The sequence below is a fragment of the Malurus melanocephalus genome, unplaced genomic scaffold (genome assembly GCF_030028575.1).
Source record: "Malurus melanocephalus ecotype Western Australia unplaced genomic scaffold, MMel_1.1 scaffold_44, whole genome shotgun sequence".
Classification (NCBI taxonomy): domain Eukaryota; kingdom Metazoa; phylum Chordata; class Aves; order Passeriformes; family Maluridae; genus Malurus; species Malurus melanocephalus.
Genome location: NW_026623276.1, coordinates 2,499,700 through 2,505,961, shown reverse-complemented (window position 1 = coordinate 2,505,961; position 6,262 = coordinate 2,499,700). Strand labels below are relative to the sequence as shown.

At 44.0% G+C, this 6,262-nt stretch overlaps 1 long non-coding RNA gene across 1 annotated transcript; it reads left to right on the top strand.

Annotated features, from left to right (window-relative positions):
* Positions 1-571: 571 nt before the first annotated feature.
* Positions 572-5,939, top strand: LOC130572903 (uncharacterized). Its single transcript, XR_008965270.1, has 3 exons — positions 572-1,150; positions 1,859-2,241; positions 5,161-5,939. It is a non-coding gene; the product is annotated as an uncharacterized LOC130572903 (long non-coding RNA).
* Positions 5,940-6,262: the final 323 nt, after the last annotated feature.

The window sequence follows — 6,262 nt, the reverse complement described above, 5'->3', positions numbered from 1 at the left end:
ATCACTGGTGCTACATTTTTTTCAGTTTGTGTTTCTTGCAAGGAAAAGCTTACCTTTTCAGTTATTAACAGMGTCTTTTCAACAATAATAACATGACAAAAACTTGTACTGGAAAAGAGCAAAGAGTTAATTTTTTTTCCTGGCTGGCCCCAAGTGACCCCTTGTTCCCACTGCTTTTGAAATTACTGGAGTTTGCTTAGCCTGAAAAATTACAGCTATATGAAAAGTTATGCTTCACTGATCTATTTTAAAAAGGAACAGCAGAATTTTAAAAATAGAATCTCCATTTTTTTCCCTAACTGTGGCATCTCCAACCCAAGTATGTTGATGCAATTTCCAAAGCACTAAGAAATGTCTTAGGTCACATTTAAGTCAGGTCAGCCAAATCCAGGATCAGTGAAAAAATGAGTTGTTCTTCTGGTCTGGAATGAGATCTTTCTTCCCATCATTCTTAGTTATAAAGATCTCTTTTGTGTGGTTGAAGCTAAATTTAAGCCCAGCCTGAGTGTATTTGTGCACTATCAAATGCGTGTTTTATGCATCAGCAGCACACTGCGTTAGTAATCTGCAGATACAATTAGGGCTTTATGATCTTTGAAGTCAGCTAATACAAAGATTTATATATTTGCAACAAAAAAAGTCTAGGAAGTAATAGGAATAGGTGTTTCTTACTTAGWGCTAYAGTCTGATTCTCCTCTGGCTTGTGRTGGTTTGGCTCTATKATCTTCAGAGGAGTTAATCCTCTCCCTGATTTGAGCAGCAGAAGAAGAGAAGAAAATCCATCCCTGAATGTATGGCTAGGGAGATCTGCTTTTATAGAGCTTGCATTTGTTTCAGATCATAGCCCTGCGGAGGGTAGAGCACTGAGAGAAGACTCTGCCACAGGCTTTAAACCATGTGGCGTTTCTGCCGACCAACAACTCACAGCAGCTCCTGAAAGACTGGGATTGAGCTGGGCTCTGGTGRCCGATGCCGAAGGGGTGGACCTGTCCCTGACGTGCAGCTCGCAGGGGGGCCAGATTGCCATGCCAGGGCGGTTCCTGCCTGCTCCTGGTGATGCTCCGCTGGGCAGGCTGGAGGAGGTCACGCCTGGGCGCAGGAGTGAAAGTCACGTTCAGAGAAGTGTGGACTGAATGAAGGACACGGTAAGGTGAGAACATACTGATTTAATATATGCATTACTATTTTGCAAAGAACYGTCTAACAGGCTGTTTCTTTCTTTGTCAAAGCACTCAGCTACTGTAATAGGATTTAAAAGTATAATGAGTTGAACTTTAACAGATCTATAGTAGCAGTTCACTAGCAAAGGAAAGTCCATGTCTAGCTATTTCCTGCTGCTACAATGTTTTGATAACAATGGTACACAAAGACTTGTTTTGTTTAGTGTGCACCATATTATTGCATTTTAGACAAAGTCTTGATTCTCTCAGTCCAAGACAAAGTCGCAATTGTCTCCATTTGAGACAAAATCTCAGAACAAAAACTATGGATTTGAAATGTCCCAAACTACAGAGGAGTAAGGAATCAGATTAGCATCGACTTCTGCTTCTAGCTACAAGGAAAACAAAGATAAGGCAAATATGTATTTTCGAACTGGAGGGACACATTTAGGAAAGACATGCAAAGACATTTAGGAAAGATTTTGTACCTCATCATTCCCTAATYATGAAGTCAGAAAAATGAAAATATTCTTCCCATTCTCCACACACACACACCCCAGGCAGACCTGTTCTTACTGTGCTGAGATTTGTTTTCCTACAGCAGTTTCCCTTCGAGAGCTCGCATACATGGRGAGCAGTTTTGTTTACCACTCCTGGGTGCAAACCTCATTAATTAATGTTTACTTTTGTGTTTTCAGCTTTCAGCAATGAGGCAGATTGATGGATAGCAAAGATGCTGGTGGTGAGAGAATGGTAAGGAAAATTCAGGAGCTGGTTCTAAATCTTTCAGTTGTGAAGGTTCACAGGCAAAGTGGCTATCAGCCTTTTAGCTATACCAAAAGAAGAAACCCCARCCTTTGGCAATGGTGACCCTTCTACCTTGGTTTTGGTTTGTTTGKTTTTTTTCARGATGGTGGGAAACAAAGTATAGCCAGCCTCCTGACTTTTTGCAAGTTAYAAATGCTGTACAAAATTCTAGTTTCAACACAGAAAATGTTTTCTCCTGTTGTTTAGCGTTACTCCAGATGCTGATGTACTTAGTTACACAGCACAAGTAACCCAACTGGAATGAAAAAGCAAGGTAATTGAGTTTATCTTCATCTGTCAAAATTCCTAAGGGACAGACTGTTCAGCCTGCCAATTTTGTTCTGCTTATGCATGCAGAGTGTGAACTTARACTGACTGGAGATTCCCACAGTAGATTCTCCCTAGTGAATAGGGGATCTCTTCTGCTGTAATGGGATAGAGGTGGCATGATTCCTTCTACCATAACCATTCCCCCAGGTCTCACAATATCAGGAAATAGGCTAAATATTTGGCAGGAAAAGAAAGAAAAAAGTAATGGTAGAACTGAGTTTTTCTGCATCAAATATTTGCCTGACCCAAATCCCATTATCAGAGGAAAAACTATCAGCTTCTTSCTAGGCTTTTCTATGCTTCTCACTATTACAATGTCTGGGAGATTCACATATGTTTCTTTATCTTTCTATTCTAGTGAAGTGAAGGATTATCATCCTTCTAAGTGAAACAAAACATGGGGATCAAAGCAAAAAGTTTCTTTTAACTTTGGGTGAGCAGTCTGGGACAGTTGTGAGTGAACATTGATAATCATAGAATCATAGAATCATAGAATCATAGAATCATAGAATCATAGAATCATAGAATATGCTGAGTTGGAAGGGACTTGCAAGGATCATTGGGTCCAGCTCCTTGTTCTGCACAGGGCAAGGCCAAGACCATGTGCCTTAGAGTGTTGTTCAAATCTTCTTAATCTCTGGCAGTCTTGATGCTGTGACCACWTCCCTGAGGAACCTGTTCCAGTACCCAACCACCTGCTGGGTAAAGAACCTTTTCCCAATATCCATTCTAAAACTCCCTTGATATAGCTTCATGACATTCTTTTGAGTCCTGTCACTGATCACCAGAGARGAGATTGGTACTTSCCCCTCCACTTCCCCTCATGAGGATGTTGAAGAACTGTGATGAGGTCTCTCCTCAGTCTCCTCTTCTCCAGGCTAAACAAACCGAGTAACCTCAGCCACTCCTTGCATGGCACCCAAAACTGCACACAGCACTCGAAGTGAGTCTGCCCCAGCGCAGAGCTGGGACAGTCTCCTCCCTTGCTGGGCTGGTGATGCTGTGCCYGATGCCCCCCAGGACACAGTTGGCCAAGGCACTGCTGACTCATGTTCAGCTTGACATTGACCAGGACCTCCAGGTCCCTTTCCACGGTGCTGCTTTCCAGCCTCTTGTTCTCCCAGTTTTCAAATAACTTGCCTTTTTAAAAATTTACATGGCTCTATATTTGACTAACTGTCATCCCTTATTTAAGGTAGTTCCATAGGGGATCTCCATATAGCTAGGCCACACAAACAACAGCAATCTCTATCCCAAACACGGGAGCAAGTCAATGCCTGTAGTGGACCATACATACAAGACACATGTGAGAAGTTGTGACAACACAACTTTCAGTGTGTGTTGGAAATATCTGAAAGAAAARCAGAAGAGATGGAAGAAACTGTGAAACAAAGGCACAAAAGATTATTTGATCCTATGGTCTGGGAGGAAACCAGGGAATGTGTGTGTGAGGGGACATTTCTAAATTGAAAWTAAGAGCCTCTTTAGCTGAGCTGTGTGTGGTAGGAGCTGGTAAGGACAAACAAAGGAACTGCTTTCTCATGTTTGGCTTCGGCTCCATCTGAGAAAACATTCTTGCAACCAACTCAAGGGAGAAGTGGTTCCATCCAGTAGAMGTGGTTCTACTGTTCTTCACGCAGTAGAAACAACCCTCAGTACACTGGCTCCAATGCCATGTTAACGCACAAGTGCACAGACAAAAGCATCTGGCTCCCAATTGGAAAGGCAGGCCCAAACAGCAGCTGCCAGTGCACAGCCCATTTGCTGATACATGGGTTGGATCCACTGTCTGAACACCATGTAGCTGGCATAGACAGGTTCAGCAAATCTTATGTGTTAGACTTAAAAGTGGGAGGATTCAAAAAACACAAATATGGGAAGCCAGGATGGTTTGTGAATGCAGGTCAGAGTTRCCTTCACACATATGCCATGCCCAGGGCTGCTTAGCTGGGCTCCCCCTCCTGAGCTTTCCTGCTCTTGTTGCCATCCCACTGACATATCTGGCCTGGGCAGTGGCAGGCTGTAGTTTCCCTTATGGTCCACTGTGAGAACCTGGGTTTTCACCATGGGTGGTGGTGTCTATGATGAATAAGTAACCTTACAGATATGCAGAAACCAGTCCTGACGAACCAGCACTCAATCCATGCCACTAAGTGTAAGCAGAACTTGTTGGCCCAAGCCTCCCGTTGTCTCTTGCAAAGAAGACAGGCAAGGCTGAAAAGAACTGTGGGCAGGTGGGAGAGGGACAGACACTCAAAGCCAAGTCTAAGTGCCAGCAGTTGAGCCCCTGAGATTTTCTGAGCTCAGGCATCTACAGGTCTAGCTGCTGAGCTTCTTTCTTTTGTGCTTTCCCATGAATGAGGGACACTTCTGCTGGCACCAGCACATCTGGGAGCAGAAAYCACAATTAGAGACCTCCCTCTTCAGATATCCATAGGGATCCTCTGTGTCTCAAAGCAGTGTCAGGGTGGTGGTAAGAAGAGGATAATCTCTAGCTCTGCATAAGCATGCTGTGCAGTGGCACCTGGAAGTAAATGCCAGAGTGCCCTAGTCAGTGTGGGGTATTTGTATGAAGAATGACAGACCATGCAGCGGCCTCTCCCTAGGTGTAAGGGGCTTTGGGCAGGGTAACAGGATTTTGCAGCAAAGAGYAGACTTCCAAGGATTCTGGGTACACTCTGTGGGGTTTGGTGTGCCCTTCCTGGTCTGACAGCTGTTGCAGCTGAGGGATCTGCTGTTACTCCCATGCCTCAGGCAGCCATTGCCTCCAGTAAGAAACAGGGAAATGGGAGAGGCAAATGAGTGAGAATGGGGTAAACAGTATTTTGCTCAAACTGAAGTGTGGAATGTCTTTGCTCAGCAGTTGTTCTCAGCTATCCCAGTGTCCCAGGGCAAGCTCCTTTCAGAAAAACAGAAACTGACCCAGGCCAACATCTTCTGGAAGAGAGAGCAAAGAGGAGACCAGGATGGGAGAGCAAACATATTCATCCCTTTTCACCTCAGATTTTGTTGCTCATCCTCAGTTCAGCTCAAGRTAATAATCATCAGTGGCATTTTCCTCACTTTGTATAGTGTAGGAGAAACCTGGGTTTCAAGCCTTTGGCAATTCMTCAGAGGGTGGATACACACTCTCCTCAAACAAGGGTTCTTCCTTCCTGGGAAAGCAAAGCCAGCAATCCAAATTTGAGTTAGAGAATCAAATATATTTACATAAAATACATAACACATTATAGTAATAAAAGAAATAWTGGAAATTAAATTTATGATTGGGTAAGTTATAGTAATAAAATATGAACTGTTTATGCAAACCAAAATTCTTAACCTCCCAGAGGCAAGTACTCAGTGCATGGAGAAACTCTTTTGAGGTGCCCAGCAGTGCTCACACCAAGCAGCATCTCCCAGGAAGAGCACAAACAGGCCAGCAAACCTGGAAGCACATAATTTTCCTAGCTGTTAGTGTAGGTTATGGTGCCCTGGGTATTATTGCCAGATCCTGGTAGATTCACTGGTCACCATGCCCCAATATGCAGGTTCCTGCTTCCATTTTCTGTTGTGCTTTTCTCCCATAGTCACTTCTTTCCCTTCCCACATGAATTGCTGTGGAGTAAGGAAAAAGGCAGCAGCYCAGAGGGACAAAATGAAAGGYAGYGAAGAGCTTTGYGGCCTAGCTGCTTTCTTTTTTTTCTCTCTCCAAGCCAAAAAGTTCCTGAGCATGAGCAAGCCTAAATGTAACTTGGCACCAGTGCCACAGATAAATGTCAGTATTTTCCCTGGCAGTTAGAAACAAAACTGTCCAAGTAGATTTTTTTCTTAGAGGATGGCCTCCCTGCTGTATAGGTTTCTCACAGGCTGTGCMTCCCCCAGAGGGCAGGTAAGGGGGCTTTTCCTCCCTGCACCTGCAGCAGRGGAGCCTCAAGAGCTGCCCTGGGGCTGGAGTTAAAGCTGTTCCCTGGTATAAGCTCTCC